At 37.9% G+C, this 18093-nt stretch overlaps 1 protein-coding gene across 16 annotated transcripts in view; it reads right to left on the minus strand.

The window, feature by feature from the left end:
• The window catches only part of LOC129574874 (homeobox protein prospero), a 144314-nt gene that overhangs the window by 56128 nt on the left and 70093 nt on the right, over window positions 1-18093 (minus strand). For all 16 annotated transcript variants that reach the window (XM_055457428.1, XM_055457425.1, XM_055457418.1 and 13 more), the window contains one exon: window positions 14358-14486. The gene's annotated coding sequence lies outside the window, so the exon portion shown is untranslated. The remainder of the gene's footprint in view (window positions 1-14357; window positions 14487-18093) is intronic.

The following is an 18093-nucleotide window of genomic DNA, read 5'->3' on the forward strand; positions in this document are numbered from 1 at the left end:
GGCTTAGCAAAGATACGCGCATGAGTGTTGTGGCAAAAGGTATGTATGCCAAATGCCTTACGCTTTACCGACTTCAAATATATTGAAAACCCATCGCATCGATGTATGGCTGGTTCGTACTCACTCACACACACACACACTCAACTGTTGCAACTTCAGCCATCTACTAATTCAACAAACAATTTGAACATCTGCCCATATCTAAGAAAATACAATAAGAATCTAGTTTATAGCAGATCCAAAATGAATGCGTTGTACCAAACCTATCGTTCTGTGCATGTTTGCGTTAGTTGTTGAATATTTGCTTGTTTCGGTCTTTTGCCATGACGATGTTTGTGCGTCGATCACGACGACGATGAGGATGACGACGACACATTCTAAGGGGAATATTTTCGTCTCTCGTAAACTGGTTGAGTTTGCGCCGCACGCACTACAAACATTTATTGCATTGCATGGTGTGTGATACAAAGAGAGTGAAGTTTGCCGAGTGATCGTCGTCGTTGTCGGCAGCAGAAGCAGGCAGCTGTCGTGTTATTGAAAAATATCTCTCTCTTCTTCTTCTTATTCGACAGCAAACATTTGGTATGCGATTGCTTATGAATGGCGCACCCCTATTAGAAATGCCAAGTAGTAAGAATAATTGCATTTTCTGCACATCTGCAGAAAGTTTTGCGAAAGATTCGGCCGAAAAGTGGTGTGTGTGTGTGTGGACTGGTCCGGCTGTGTTGGGGTGATTTCATCCCATTGTCTAATATGAAATATATTTTCGATCACATTGACTTAAATTTTCGATTTTTCGCCAATCTCACAATGTGCAACAAATCTTCTTCCATTGTTTCTTACTTTCTTTTGTATTGATCTATGCAGTTGGTCGAAATTGGAATTGTCTCCAGCTTGTAACTTAACCAAATAGTTAATAGCTGCAACTGGATTAGCAATATCGACTATGAATTGGTCTCAATACATGATCGAAATTGAGGGATTGACATCGTCTCAGTTCGATTGGAATCGAGTTCGAAATTGAAAGTTTATGTGCGCCAGCTCACACATAAACACGCATATTTACTCTACATTGACGCAGTCGCACACGCGCTTATTCTCTGCGCCTTTTTCGGTGTCGTCGTCGTCGTCATATTGAAGCATTATTGTGTTCATTGTGCCATCATCGTTCCCCTATCTCAACAAAACCATCTGATTTATTTTTACGGTTTTATATGATGATGGGTTTCGTCGACGTAATGATTTCTTTGTGTTCTTTTTTTGTTCGTTCAGAAAAGAAAAGAAGGGTCGTGTGCCAAGCGCATGTGCCATCAACTTTTACATACAATATGAACACGTAACATTTTTTCTCTCTGTTTGATTCGGCGTTCGATTCGGCTTTTAATCGCACATTCATTTGATATATTTTTTACGTTTATGTTTTGCTCACCCATAATCTTGATATTTATGTATGTATAATCTTGGAGTGTGTTCGAACACGAGCCATTTGGTTATACCGTGAAGTTTTCGTATTTAAACATTTACATGAAGCACCATCAAAAAATAACAACCACGTCTCATCAATTAAACAATTCGAAGGTAGATTGTTTCAATTGAACTACAAATCCGGGTTGTTTCAATTAGTTTGCCAAATTGTCGCGAATTAGGACAAATACTGCAAAAATCATTTAATTCATTTTCCCATGAACTTAATTATGAATCGTTTCGTTTTTTCCGCATTCACAAGGAACTGTTCCGAGTGAAATCTTATCTTTTTGTTCATATAATTTGCCTTTATTTCAAAATAAGAATAAGTATATGAAAATGGTGGAAAAAAAGCCACTTAAGCTCTAAGTTGCATCAAATCGAGCCTTTGCACATGAACATGTATGGACTGCATTTGCGTGCATGTTCCGAGACAACAGAGGAAAAAAACACTTTGTTTTGTTCATTTGTTTCTATTTTAATGGCAGTTTTTTAAGCAGAAGTTATGATGATCATGATAACAATGATTGTAAATGACTGTAATGAAGATGGTACTAAAGAAGAGAATAAGTCTACTGGAAAAAAGGAAGCTTGTACCAATTGACACAATGCTTGCCAATATTATGTGAAGGAAACGATACAGAGCATGAGAGAATGAGGGAGAAAGAAAACATAGAAGCGCGTAAGCACACATGTTGTGAGTGGATAATGGTTGTGTTGATTTGAAATGCTTGATAGTTGGCACTACAATATTTTCTTTTGATGTCAAGTCGTTCTTTTGCCTCAACTCTCTTCCTCTCTCTCACTCTCTCTCTCTCTCTCTCTCTCTCTCTCTCTCTCTCTCTCTGTGTGTGTGTGTGTTCATTCACTCTACGGAGAACTAAATCGTACAACAGAGAAGAAAAAACCGTCCGCTTTTCATTTTTCTTCGTCCCCAAGTATTCCCATTTCCACTTTTGTTATTGTGTGGAACGCGAGCGAACGCGTTTTCTTTGAAAAGTCTCTCTTTCTCTCTCCGTCATTATTAAAAGTGTAAACATACGTGCTGGATTCACACATGGACCGACTTCTGCATCAGCAACGACAAACACTATATTGTGGAGCCAGTATGTGTGCTCAGTTGTTTATCTGATTTACACACAGAGTACCAATTTGCATCGATGGGAAAAACTTTACATACTCTCACTCATCTATCTCTCATGCGGACCACACACACACTTTGACTCTTTCTCCCGCTCTTGTTTTCACAACTCGCGTACACTTCACAATAATTACAAAATACTTAAGTGCTAAAAAACATTAGATGCGAAACTGGGAGAGCGGGCGAACAAAAAAAAAACAGACATATAGTAATAATTTCATTTTATTATTATTATTGTCATTCTTGTTGGCTTGGCGTGGCTTTGTTTTGGCATTAGAGAGGCCTCGTATTGCACTTATAAAATCGTTTAGCATGGTTAAATGTACTCTTTTTCTATCTCACATTCTTTTGCTCCATAGTTCTCATCTTTCTCTCGCTCTCTCTATCTCTGTCTCTTTCGAACTGTGCGTAATATGAAGCGTATGTGTGTTGGTCTCTGTTTCTCTCTTTCAGCACGAGTGCAAGAGAGCCATTGAGAGTGGCCTTTGTCTTTATAATTTGACTGAACAATATTCTCTCAGTTGAGAGAATTTTTCTTTTATCATTTCATGTAAAAAGCAGTGCATGTGTGTATCATTTTCCACATTCCACATACGAGAGAGTGCATCACACAGCAAGAGAGAAACTTCTCGATAAGTGTGCATCGAGATAGCTCGAGTATGCGGTGGACATGACCAAATATGTGGTTTTTATAACTTCATATCGACGGTCCGTAATGAATCGTTTCTCAGGCTTGTCAAATATGTGCATGTGATACATGGGCATGATGAGTGGTTCGCTTTATTTTTTTGCTTCTGTCTTGGAATTATGTTGTTTTGAGGTTGTTCAACAATTGAAATGTGTGTCGGTTGAGCCAAATTGGTATTTGCAAACGATCCGAAACAAGCGAAATTCCACAAAGAAAATTCCAATTTATCAAGTGGTTTGAGCGTGTTTGGTTGCACAATCAAAAACGATAAAATGTCAAGTGAAATGACGCATTTTGCAGCAACAGCCGCCGAAACAAAAAAGTAAGATGTAAAGAAAGTACGTCACAGGTTTTCTATGCAATTAAATTAACTGAATCAACAGTGTTGAACTATGACAATGTGATCTCATTAAAATTTCTGCTGTTGCTGCTGCTGAACTCGGGGCATTCTCTCTCAATCGCTTCGAAGGAAGTGCAATAACAACAGCAAATTGCTATTAAATTAAACAAGAGTTTTACGCCAATAAGCAGGCAATTCAAATCGAATCGGTCGCTGAACACCGCTTGGTGTGGTGTGTTCGCGCGCGCGCTAGCCCCTTTCACGCAAACTATCGACCACGACAACAACGACGACGACGACGACGTCGATGAAAATTGTCACACACAATACACCGACCAAACGATGGAAAAAAAGTATGAGAAAACACGCAGAGGAAGCAATATGATCCACAGGTTGATTCTTATTAGAACCGAACACACACACACCGGATACATGGCCCACCTATAAAACGGAAACACACTTAAGCAGTAAAGCGCAATAAAAGGCGGCTACTACTACTTAATTTTAATGTGTGTTTTGCAAACACACTCTTTGTACGCTGCCACCAAGTTCCACAATTCACAAAATATTTCCGGTGTTTAGTCGTCGAGAACGAGAGCGTGAGCGCGCGCGCACGCTGCGATTTTTCGTCCAACACCCATGAACCGGCCACGGAACATGAATCATATCGCGAACATTGCTCCGCTCGCATTCTGTCTCTATCTCGGAGGCCGATATATATACAAGCCGTAGTCACGTTAATGGTCTTTCGTGTTTTTGTCCCTTGCCGATTTGGTTGGATACAAATTTAAAATTTTCTACACAAAACACAACAAAAAGATATGTAAATCAAAGAATGTGCGAGTGAGAACGATTACAATGAAAAGATAAGGTGATTCGAATTGATTATTTCCGTTGTGTTTTGTTTTCAGGGGCCGATACACGCAACCGTGCAACCAGTCTTATTTAAATCGCGATCGAAATTGAGAAAATAAACAACTCACACTCGTACAGCGGCACAATTTCGCAGAGCTCCGAATCCGTATCTCTATTCACATCATCGTCATGCAAAGCCACCCACATCCGGTCCCAGTTAAAAGCTACATCACAATTTCGTCGCGATCATTGGATGATCTATTTGGAATAGGTGGAGACGATTCCAATTTCTCATATATCATCTCTGTGTGTATGCGCATCGCACAAAATGAGACTCCCAAATCGTCAACATCATCGCCAACTTTATTCATTCGGACTCTCTTTAAATCGGACAAAATGAATTTAAATATGAAAACAAAACAAAAAAATTGCTCGTTTTTCCCCCCAAGTCAATAACCAACAATGAACAACGACGACAAAAATAAGCTATTCAAAGCGCGGTCGGAGAAGGCGAATTTGTAGCAAAGCATTTTATAGTGAGTGAGAGAGCGAGCAGATGAACAAAAAAAACACAACACCACACAAACACTGCGGTCACTTGAATTTAATGAATAACACGACATGCTCCGAATGGCATGGAGCTCCAAGCAAAGTAGCTCTATTTTTCGCAAAAAAAACACATTATTACTGTAATTATTTGAGACTAGCCACGAATTATCTGATCACAAATTAGCCAGATTGCCCGTGCTGAGAGGGCACTTTCACGAATGTTTCTCTGATTCTTCGGTATGGAATTTGATTTTTGTTTTTCATTTCGATGCAACAGATCGCAAGTGATCATCAAAATGCGCATTAATGACATCGGGTGTGTGTGTCTGTTGTGTATAACGTGCAACAAACGAATTAATTCTTCGTTAAGGCATGCCACGTGCTCGGGCTCCGGCTTTATTGAAAAATCATGAACCAATAAGTGTGCTTCCTGATGCAAGTGTATTAATTTTATGATGCGCAGCACCATAACAATGGTTTCAACTTAAAATAACAATAGACAGAGAACATTGTTTTTCTCTCTCCCAAAATTTGTGAAACTTGAACACACACCGAAATCATCAATTTACCTTTGCCATGTTGAAGACCTGATTCACTATTTAATTTGATCGATTGAATAAAAGAGAGAGAGAGAGAGAGAAACCCAACGCAATGACAAATTAAACAGTAATTTGCTTATCATTGCGCTCGACTTCAGAATGGTTTTCAAAAACGAAAGAGAGAGAAAAAGCCAGTTGATGTGATGGTAATTATGGGCAAGCCGAATGTTGTGCGCCGCGAGATGGCTAAATTGTGAAATAAATACTATTTTCATGCTACTTGATGTGTATCGATGCTGCTTTGATATTGCATGGTTTGCTAGACAAGAAACAGACGGACAAAAGGAAACAGTGAGCAAAAACGAGCACACACACGCGATAAGTGTGAGTGTGAATGGGAGAGAAAGAGAGATAGAGAGAGAGAGAGAATCGAAAGAGAAAACCGGAAGGATTCACCGTTGACCGATTTGAAAGCTGTGACTCGTGTCTCCATCGAATTGCTCACCAACAATAACAACATTTGCTGACAAACCGGCTAATAGGTAATAGTTTGATGGCATCTTTTACCGCATCGTGATTACTTTTTACACATTCATTCCGACGCACGTATTCATTTCGATAAACATTATTAGTCAGACATTATCAGGCGAAAACTTTGTTGAAAAAAAAAATGAGAGCGAGCGAGTGAGAGGCAGAGGGAAAACAAAGGTGGAAGGAACCATAGATGAAAAAAAAAAATAAATTACAATGCTCAAATATGTGTTCATGGTAGTGACGGCGCTCGTGCTACAAAATAATACAATGTAATGTCGATTAGGTAGAGATGAAAGAAGGAATGAAAAAAAGTAGCACGTTCTTTTTCATTCTCGGTTATTTCCCCGATGTAATTTATTTGTTTTAGAACATCCGGACTTCAGATCGAAGGTAACTAACTGTTCATTTCTTTGTGATCTATAATTTTATTTTTCTCTGCTTCGTTCATCGACTCTCCGAAATTGGCCAAAGTCGATCGAATTTTACGTGCACAGTCACTAATAAAATGAAAAATATTCCCGAAAAATCCAATAACAACAATCCAATAAAGAAGAACCAAAGAGAAGGAGAAAGAGAGAAAACGAATGAATTGTGTGTGTGTGTGTGTATATGCGGTGACTCTCATAACTGGTTCTGTTCTAGTTTGGCAATAGTAGCGATGGGCCAGGTGTGCATCGAAAAATCGCATATACGCCATCGGTGTGTTTGAGCATTCTCGCTTGATTGCTGAGTGACTTTGAATAACAATTGGTGCATATGCCTTATGTGCTATATCGGGTTTGTATGCATCTCTACTTTTCACTGGGGTGCCGTAGCACAAACACAAGGTAAAAAGAAAACAAGAGACGAGAGTGAGAGAATTGTGAAAGGAATTGAGTAAAAGTTAAAGTTACGCCAATCGCCCAATAATATTTAGTATAGCACGATTAATTTACTTGGCTTTTACGGTTTTTCTACATATTCCGTTTTTTTTTTTTGGGGTGAACGAAACGATGCGTCTTTTCACAGCTGTTATTTTGGAATGTCCTTTCTTCTTTACTAGTTTTTCGGTCTTCATGAACACAACATTTGTCGCGCACACCCGAACACTTACACAAATTTTCAAACACCAAAATGCAACTACACTCTTTCACTCAGGCTAAAAGTTTCTCGGTATTTTTTTCTCTACCTTAATCTCGTAGCATGAATGTATGCGACCCTTGTAGAAGTGAATCTCAGAAGATTTTGCAATCCCTTCGGTGTTTTTCTTTTAGCTTCGGGACAGTTTTTTCTCTTATCCATTTTTCATTAACATGATTTTAATTAAGGTCTATTGAAAATTTACTACCATATTCGAGTGCCGACTAATTTCCATCGAATGATGTTGCTTTCTTGATTGTTTTTAATGCTAATTTTCTCAGCCAAGAATTTTCGGCCCACATCACACTTGCGTAATTCGTGCAATCTTCCTCAAAATCGGTTCAAACGAGAGAAAGTGAGTGAGAGACAGAAGGCGATAAAGATATAGCAAGAGCGAGAGAAAAATGATTGGATCGAAAGACAGAGAAAAGTGGTTCAAACAAAAACTCGTCTCGTATGGTTTTTTTTTTTGAGGGCAAGATAACGCATGATAAAACTATTTCAAATACTATTAAATGGGCCAATCAAGCGTGAAACGAGAATTCCAAGTGAAAACTTTGGGTATTTTGTAAATTCGGTGTTTTCTTGCCGAAAGTCAACTAAATTGGGGCGCTTTCATCGATGGTATGAGCGGCCGAACTGTGGTCCAAAGTTGAGCGACCAAAAAATATATATAGATTTGGTTGAGTTATGTGTGTGTAAGCAAAAGGCTATTAAGAATTTGGGCATAGTGTACAGGGTACACTGTACGCCGTATGTGGGGAAATGCCGGCAAAAATGTGTGGTTACTCAAGCAAATTACAATCAATTAAAACTTTTCACTTTCTTTCTCATGCGAATATTTTTAAAGATGTACTTTCAATGTACTGACTCTGTATGTCTCAGTGTGAGATGCTCTCAGCCATTTTCCCTGTTCCTCTTTCTCTCTTTTTCTCTACAACAGAGGAGCTCTATAATTTTGGCACATTGTTATTTTAGTATTGGAAATTCTTCGATCACCTTTTTTTCTGCCTTCATCCATGAGATAGTTGAGCGAACCCACCACTATTTCTATAGCCAATGTCTAATGCCAGAAAATTTGCTCAAAATTTGAATTTCGGATTATCTTAAATTTTCCATTTTTAAAAGTTTCCGTTGCGGAAAGTGAGTTCATTCTTTCCAATCACCTTAAGGCCATTAAAATGGGAAAAGAACGGCATTGTTACACTTTCTCTGTTGAATGACTTTCGACGAGAGCCAAATTGTCTTGTTAGAAAAAGTGAAGGGATCCGTTTCGGTCGACATTTTAAAAATAGATATTGGCCACAGCATGATAGCAATATCCATTTTTACTCTTGATTGACTGGCCTCGTAAATGCCGATCAATCTCTTCATGCGTATCAAAATATAGCCGTGTAATTAATAATTATGATATAGACACAAATGCTATTGTCAAAAAAAAGGAACAACAAACTTAATCGTCAAAAGAAAATATCAACATGCTACGATCCATTTATAATTTTCTTCCCTTTCCTTTGGTTCCGTCTTTTCTTTTATTCGTCGTTTCTTTCATGCTCAACGGATCAAACAGGTGTTGTCGGGTGTAATAACTTATATTAAAATCACTCAATTCACTCATTCTCATGCTCAATCATGTTTTTCGGCTGAATATAAATAACATGCGTTCAATGGTCTTGCGTTGCCGCTCCAAAATTCCTTGCCATCAACAGTTTAACCCTCTATAAGTGACATTTATCGTTTGTTATGCAATCATAAGATTATGAAAGCTAGTCGTTCGTGTTTTTCTTTCTCTTGTAGCAAATAAAAAAGGGGGCAATCCTATCGTTCACCAAATGTTTGTACGCGGAAGGAGGTGATAAATGTACTTTAAGAGAGAAGCCAATACACTTAACAGGACTTTTCCATTTTCATGCTTATGCTGTATGTAACATTGGATATGTGTGTGTGTTTATAAGGCATAAATAAACAACACCACTGTTCACAATCTCCAGTTTCGCTTATTATTGTTACATACATGCACGCAACAGGGTCTCTCTCTCTCTCTCTTTGGATAAATCAAACGCATTTCATGGTGCGTGTCCCTAATAACTTCGATAAACTGATCCGACACCAAAACTTTCTTGAGGTGATATCGAAAAGAAATACAACGAAGGGGACGCACATCAAACAGCGGAATAGCGGAAGGAATATCTAAATCACTTAACGTTCTCTCTCTCTCTCTCTCTCTCCCTCTCGGTGCGTAAAGTTGTCCATTTATTATTTGTTTTTTTTTTCGTCTACCGCTTTGGCTTTTATAAATGGGATCATATGAATTCATTGCTATACTATTCATTCGACACTGTGATGGAATTTCGGTTCCACTTCAACGAAAGCACACATTGTGTGAATTTCAATGCTGAAGACATTCTCAAGGAATGCAAACCCTTGTTCAATGAAACCGAACCAACCACTTTTGAGCAATAATCATCTCAAATGTAGTGTACCCAAACATTGGTGCACCTGTTGAACGTCCAATTACGTAAAGCTACCCTCAAGGAATTCAAGACGCTCGTCTATTGGCTTATAGAAATCATTATTATCAAATGGATTACAATGTACACAGTGTATTTTGTATATGAAGCAGAAAATCAACGCTTTGAATTTCGTCTTCATGAACGATTTGCTCGCTTTTCTCGTTCATTTGCTGACCATTTGACTTGTCTTGTCGTTGTGAAGTTAGTTTCTTTACATTTTTTTTTCTCTTTCGACTTCGAATTACTTTGGGAAAATATTTTTCTCGTGTTTTTCACGTTCATAACATTTAATAAGTATTTTCTTATAAAAAAGGGGATTTTGCATGTCTGCTATGCTTGAAATATCACATTTTTATAAATAGTTCCATTTTTAGACACATCGTATTGAAAGTGACGTAAAAAATGTACTATTTACACTTTAATCATTGGTCCCGTTTCATCGTAGGACCAACTCTTCTTTTGACTTCTTCATTTTTTTTATTTCTTAGACACGCTTTTTCTCAGTTCCCCTTCATTAAACGTGACAAAGATTTTTGCCAGCATAGAAAACAGTCTTTCGGAAAGATGAAAAGTGTGTGAAGCAAAGAGCGTTGTTGGATGCTCTTTATCAAAGCGGCCACCCCAAAAGTGTTTATATTCGCTTCGTGCATAACATCTTACTTGATTTCGTTTTGTGGTAACAAAAGAAAACCATAACCATCGTATTTTTTGTGTTTGTCTATTTCCCTACCATCAGCCACGTTTTTTGTGCACCACCATTTTGCCATCGTTCCTTTAAAATACGGAAATATGCTCCTTGTAGCAAAAAAAGGAGATTTTCTTTTGAAATTTCAAGAAGATGCTGTTTTTGTCGGGTTCATCGTTTAACTGTGCTTATGCTTCGGAATAGCCGGTGATATTTGCGTTGCGCTGGGGGAAGTGTAAGAATTTTCTGGTATTTTTCGCATAAAAGCGCAAAAAAATTGTTCAGGGTGGCTTTATATTCAGAACAGTGGCAATTTTTTTTAATTGGCCAACTTGTTGCTTGGTCGAAACAATCAAACAACAAAAATTGAATTCGAACAAAGAGAATCAGAAAGAGAATCATTAATATTTGTCATCCGAAAGTTGACCTAACCGAAACGAAACGAAAAATTAAACTATCGTTTTCTAATTTTGGAACAATGTATATCGACCGGAGGGTTGTGCTTGATTGCATCAATTATTTGTGGATTTCAATCCGCGGACGTGCGAGCGTGCGCGTATATGTATTTTTTTTTTTCATGTGCGTGCATATCAACAAAAGTTATAATTAAAAACCTGGTGGAAAAAAAAATTATAATTATATTTATTTACATATATTTTGATTTTTAAGTGGCCTATCGAAAGCGGTGCGCGTCGAATGCCATTGAAAGTTTTCAATACATCATGCTTGCGATCGGGGTTAAATGTTTGCAAAAATGTTTTTGCTAGCGATAAAAAAAATTGTTGTTGTTTTTGTTGTTTGTGCAGTTATAAAAAATGCAGTGCAACAAAAAAGACGAGCAAAAGCGCGCGGTTAATATGGAGCTCTTCAGGGTTTTGTATGAAAACACAGTTGAAATTTTGATTTTGTTGATGGAAATTGGTAAATATTTAGCATGTTTCATTATCGATAGCTCGTTGTATCGATTCATCAAATTAAAAGTGCAGTTTTTTGTTTTTCCCAGTGAGGAGAGAGAGAGAGAGAGAGAGAGAGAGAGAGAGAGAGAGAGAGAGAGTAAAAAACACACATCGGAGCAAAACCAAAATGTTTATGCAACAAAATGCACTCGTTCGATGCGATTCTCATAGGAAAATGCAACGTTTTTCACCAAAGTTGTCATTCCTTGTGAATGAAAATCGATTAACAATGGGCATGGAGAGGCAAATATAAGAATATTCATTTCACGACGACGACGAGTAAGAAGGAGGATTGCAATTCATGAAGCGTCAAAATCGATTTTGAATGCAACTAAGACATGCTCAGAAAATGCTAGGTCATTCAATGCACATTTTGGCTTTCCATCACAACACACACAACAGCGCCGAGTGAAAAAAAAACAACAACAACAACAACAGAATTGTAGCACTGAAAACAATTGTTCCGTTTTATTTTTATGCCACTTCATTTATCCTTGTGCACGGAGGAGTTTTTCATGAATCATGAAATGCATTTCGTCGTGTGTTTTTGTAGTCGGCTTGTTGCAATATATACAGTGCGCTCGCGCTCAAAACGCAGAGACGAGAGCGCGAGCATTTTGATAGAGAGAAATGATTCGGTTGCTTGCTCACGCTGAACGTCTGTTGTGAGCACTGAGCACTGAATTCGAATCCATAATAATTATTACTGTTATCATTATTAATTTCGATCTAAATGACAGAAGCGAAGGCAGAAAAAAAAACGCACACAGCACACCACAACGGCACACAGCGAGCAATACACACACACACAGCGTTGATGCATACCGCGGCGCTATTTGCGAAGGAAAAGGTGAAACAGAGGTAAAAATAGAAGGCAACAACTTGGAAAAGGAATCTATTTTTTGAGTCGTATGCGCGCGGGCGGGCGGCCGAGTGCTGTGCAGCTCGCTATAGAGAGCTCGATTTCGAGTTAAACGTTTCGCATATAGACTCTCACTCTTTTGGTCTCACTTTGTGCAGCTCGAGCAGTTAGCGCTTAGCCAGCAGTATTTTTTTCCCAGTACGTATGCATTCGACTCAAAAATGCATCGGCTGCCGAAATAGCATAAAAAAAACCTCTCCGTTATTATTAGAGACTTTGCCGCAAATAAATGCAAATAATCCAATGCATTGTCATCATTTCGGGAAGACTGATGATGATTATGAACGTCGAATGCCAACGAATATCTACCTATCAAATCACCATCCGTTTCGTTGCTGTTGTTGTTGTTGTTGTTGTGGCTTCAATGTTTTTTCGGCTCATGCAAATCCAACGTGATTCACCGGTGTTGTGTTATTCATTTTTCTCTGTCTCTTGTTTCGATCTCATGATTTTTTCACAAAATATTTCTTGCATTGCCAATGTTAATCGGGTGCACTCGCTTTTTTTTCTCTCTCTCTCTCTCTCTCTCTCTCTCTCTCTCTCTCTCTCTCTCCGATGTTGTTGTTTGTTTCGCTCACTTGAAACAATCGGAAAAAGTAATAAACTCCACGTCGCAATGCCAATATAGACGCGTTGTATTTAGCTGGGTATTATTGATGTTAACTGTGTGCGATTACTCACAAGAAGGGTATCTCTCGCTCATAATCTAGCTGAAATACGGAATACATTTTTTATTTATTTTTCGTTGGTTGATTTTCCATTTTGTACTTCTCTGAGCAACTAAACGCCTCTCACACACACACACACACACACACACTCCCATTCTCATGTTCAATCACTGCCTAACTATTCATTTCGTTGGGCACAATTGTTTACCGAATCTCTACTCGGAATATCCCACAACCAAATATTCCCAAGTCAACTCGACGAAAACTTGGAGAAATGCACCACACACACACACACACACCGTTTATGGAATGCATCAGCACATTTTTTCCCCATTTTTTCATTCACTTCAATCACCACACTTGGCATGCATTTTGAGGTGAATCACTTTTCATTACTTACAAATGTTCGGTTCATGCATTCCTTTAAGTGAAAAATTCATGGTGTTTTCTTTTTGCTCGCTTTCTTCTCATTTAGAACTCGGACTGAATGCATACAACCGGCAAAATAAACGAAGCAGAATTTTCGAGTAGTGAAAATGGTAATGGGGAGAAAAAGATTGAATAACATTTTTGCAAAAGCAGAAGAGCATTTTTTGAATAGCACAATGTGGGACTTGTCCGCGAAAAAAAATGCTTCCAAGTTTTGTATTCACTGAATTTTCGGTTTCGAAGTCAGACGATTTTCTTCGTTGAGTTTTCTCATTCTTTTCTCCAATTTTTTCCTCTTTTTTTCGATTTGAAAGACTGGATTGGACAGATTTGTTTTAGCTAATGCCTAAATTTCCAAAAATTCCATCGAACGTTACGATATATTCACATTATCTCAACAAATCTAATTGTTTCGCTGTGGACTTGTTAATGGATCAAGGCGCGCACATTAAATCAAACTACAGAGTCCATCAAGCATGACATTATTAGATGAATGATAATGACCGCTTCAAATGAGACTTTGTGCTGCTATATGCGCGCACACCGCTATTCTTTCCGTGACGTTGATAAAAGATCAGTTTGAATTGTTAATTTCGGCACTTGCAAAACGTGCCGTGTATTGTTGCTTTAATTTCTCTTTGGTTGTCATTTGAATGCGACCGAAGCGGGGGGACGGGGCCATTGCCGCTGTAAAGTGGCATTGTTCGAATCCCAAAAGACAGAGAATGTCATATATACAATTCATATATTTTATTGGCATTAAAAGAATGAAATAAATGAATATAAAAAAAAGAGTACATCGACTCAAATCAGCGCTGGTTCCATTGAAAACATGAGAGAAAAAAAAAACACCATTCCAGAACGTAAAAGAAAAAGAGCAAGCGAAGTGAAAACAAAAACAGTGTGGAGAAAAAAAAACAAACGCAACAACAACTGAACGTTGTTTTCCATTTACCTGATTTATCGATCACACAAAAAACCGGATATGAGGAAGTTTTGTTGGCTGTTGTCGTGTGCTTGTTGAGTTGCTTTTGTTGCTTTTTGCGGATGTTAGCTACTATTATTATTTAGATAAACTTATTTTCTGAAACGAGAGAAAAAGACAAATGGACACGATATATATGTATGTAAAATTGTACAGTTGCTTTTTTCTGTCGGAATTTCATTTCGAAAGCGAAACAGAGAGAGAGAGAGAGAGAGAGAGAAAGAGAGAGAGAGATGGGTAGCGCGCTCCAAAGTGCTTGTTTGTTGTATTTATTGTTTTGGAAATTGTTGTGATAATCTTATTGCATTGTATATTTGACCGAGTGAATGAGCGAACGAGTAAGAGGAACAGAGGGCGAATGAGAAAAAAGCGAGTCGCGCGGACAAAAAGCATGAGCAGACGACCGCGCGACCGACAGGCTCTTTTCGCGTTTTTAAAACACTTTAATTCGAAACTAGACTAGTATGTACGATATCCAATGCAATAAGTCAACGAAATAAACAGAACAACAGGCTTTCGGACAAACAACATTCTATTCTCTCTTTTTTTCTCTCTCTCTCGGTATAGTCATGGATTAACGAACACATTGAATAAGTTTTCGTGATTCTTTTTTTTGTTGTTGTTGTCGTCTCTCGCTCTCGTTCAGTTATTGTTTTCAATAACTACACCTACTTTTTTCTGCCTCATTCTATGGAGAGAGAGAGAACCTTTTCGAACCAAAAACTTATTCATTGGCAAAATAATAATGAGCGCGCAGTGCGCACTCGTTTTTTTTCGGTTGATGCTATTATGAAAAACATTCATTTGAAATCCAATCAAGACCGAGTGTCTCAGATAAAAACTAATCACTCGACTTTATAATTTCATTTTGTTTAGGCACATTCAAACGAATCATTTTTCAACTCAATGACAAGCAATAACAAAATCCAATTATATGGTAAAAAAAAAACACAATGAAAATTCAAACAAACAAAAGCTGGAATTTGAATAGGCCACTAAAATAGCAGTAGATAAAAGGCGGAGCTGAGACATTTTGCAGGTTGGAAATGAATTTTTCTTCTTGTTGAGCTTGAGAATCGTTTATTTAGCGTTAGAATTTTTTCGAGCTTGAGCAAGATTTTTCTGGATTTGATTCAGTGATTTTGGCTTCTTTTGTGTTTTCGGAATAACTTTGTTCCTTTTAGAATTCAGAAAGCTAAAAACCAAACTTGTCCTTTTTTCGGTGTAACAAAACAAGACATTTTCACATGCAAGATACGATTGGTGATACTGTAGAGAGTTAGACAAATTATTATTTTTGATCAAACTATTGAACTGTTCAATGTTCATAGTATTCATATTATTAAACATGATGGACATGTGAATTCAGTTGGGAGGTGCGATATGAAAAACGACTCAAAATCAATAGAAATGTTGAAAAAAAGAAGAAGAAAAAAAACCGATCATGTTGGGGGACATTCCGAAAAAAAGCTCACAAAAACTTAATTAGAGCTCGGAGTATTAAGCGGCTGTTTGTACGGTATGGTGTGCGGGGCCATGCCATTGTGTGTACGTGTATATGCAAAAGAAATACCGAGTACAAAATTGTGTTAGCTACAATTTAGATCGTGTTCGCTAATGGTCTAATAGCCCTAGCCAATTCTGTCTGTGTCTATCTCATCGATGGAACGAGACGAGAATTAAGAGTGAATACACACACATACACACAGCGCGTGAGAGAATAGCTGGTGAGAGTGAGATACCGTGTATATGAATGGTTTGGAGCGAAAATGTGATACAGAAAAGTTGAGTGGAAAAATGTCAAATGAAAAGGGACAGCTATATAGTTCACTATAGTTTACTATATAGCCATCCCTTTTCCGCTCATTCATCATCGACATTTTTCCGCTCAACTTTTCTGTATCACATTTTCGCTCCAAACCATTCATATATAGTGATTTCTATATGAAAGTCAATTACTTTAGATTAGATCAGAATTTACAAATATCCGCCGAACGGAAGATGTATTCGTTGTGTCATTATATTCATTTTTCTCGGCTCGATTGGTCGGTGCGCGTTTCCTCTGTCAATCGCGAATTGGCTTTGAATTGAATCGAGTAATGAGCGCACTCACTTGTTGTTGTTGGTGCCTCACGATATTTTGTTTGTTTTTTTTTTCTATGTGTGCAAACTGAAGTGAAACGCCAAACACAGACACACAAACACAGAGCCGTGTGCATATCTATACAGAGCAGCGAACATACACACCGAATGAACGGAGAGGGAAAAAAGACTCTCTCTCTCTTTCTGGCGCGCTTGCTTACACAAACAGATAGGAGATAAAGCAAACAATGATGAAAATGTATTAATAAAGTCTGCTGAGCGGAAGGTGCATCATCTCTTACAATTAGATTATGTACGCGCAAGGTGACTTTAATAAAAGCTGGAATACTATGTATATGTGTGTGCACCAAATACATGATAGTTCTTTGTGCAATGACGAGAGACCATGTATTATTATTATTTTTTTGTTTCGCCGCTCGCCTCATATTCACTAGTTTCTCTGAGTTTTTTTTCGATTCTCTCTCTCTCTCTCATTCATCCATGGCATGCGTACACAATGCTTTTGCACATAGAAATAATAGCGACAATTATCTCCATTCCTGTAAGCGCGACAAGGGAAAAATTGCGAGAAAAAAAATGGCAAACTCAACAGTGCGATGATAACGACGTTGACGACGACGATGATGATGATGATGATGATGAAAAAAAGCTAATCGTTTCGATGCAAATGAAAGACGAAACGTGTACAAACGACGTCAGGACAGAGAAAAAAAAAGAGTTCGCGAAAACAGAGAGCAGCTTGACGACGATGACGCCATCAAGGCAAAAATAATTTAACGATATCATATTAATGAAATTGCGATAGCAAAAAGACTATCACTTGATGATCTGTCGCTGTCGTGCAATGATTTTGCGATGCGACATATGTGTATATGTTTTTGTCCTTTCTTCTTTTTTTCCATGTTTGTTCAGCGTCGCAAGCAATGTGCACATTTTTTTTCTTTTTTTTTGAACGGCCAATCGCTATTTACGCCTTCAAAAGCCTTGGAAATTAGTTCCGAATGACTACATTTTTTGTACCATACCTCAATCCTCATCATCATCACTTCATGATATTCAATTTCCTTTCTCCAATCTTTTACATGCATGTGTGAGAGCACGGCGCGGATTTCATCGTACAAATTTTCAAGCGAATTAAAATAATGTAAATTAATATTATTGAGAAAGAAAAAAAGAACACGAACGGTTTCAAAGTGAAAAACAAGCGTCGAAGTGTTATCACAAGTTTTTACAACGCGATGAATTTCCCAAAAGCAAAATCAATACGATAAGAATAGACAAAGAGATAGATATATGTAGAGAGAGTGAATGTGGAATGGAAGCGAATTAGACAGCGTTTGTGTCTGTGTGGTTGTTGTTGTTGTTGTTGTTTTTGTCTGTTTGTAAAAAGTCACAAAAAGAAAATGTAACATATGCGATAATGGCTTATGAGAATTTCATGGCTTTTGTCATTAGATACGCGTGCGTACATTCCTATTTACCGAACGAATTTAATTAAATAACACCGAACTATCAACGTGGATGTTACACATATTTAAAAGAAACACTAGCGCGCGAGACATATAGATATGGAGAGAGAGAGAGAGAGAGAGAGAGAGAAAGA

Source organism: Sitodiplosis mosellana, unplaced genomic scaffold (genome assembly GCF_009176505.1).
Source record: "Sitodiplosis mosellana isolate CC-2019 unplaced genomic scaffold, AAFC_SMos_1.0 Smas_scaffold_6165, whole genome shotgun sequence".
NCBI lineage: Eukaryota > Metazoa > Arthropoda > Insecta > Diptera > Cecidomyiidae > Sitodiplosis > Sitodiplosis mosellana.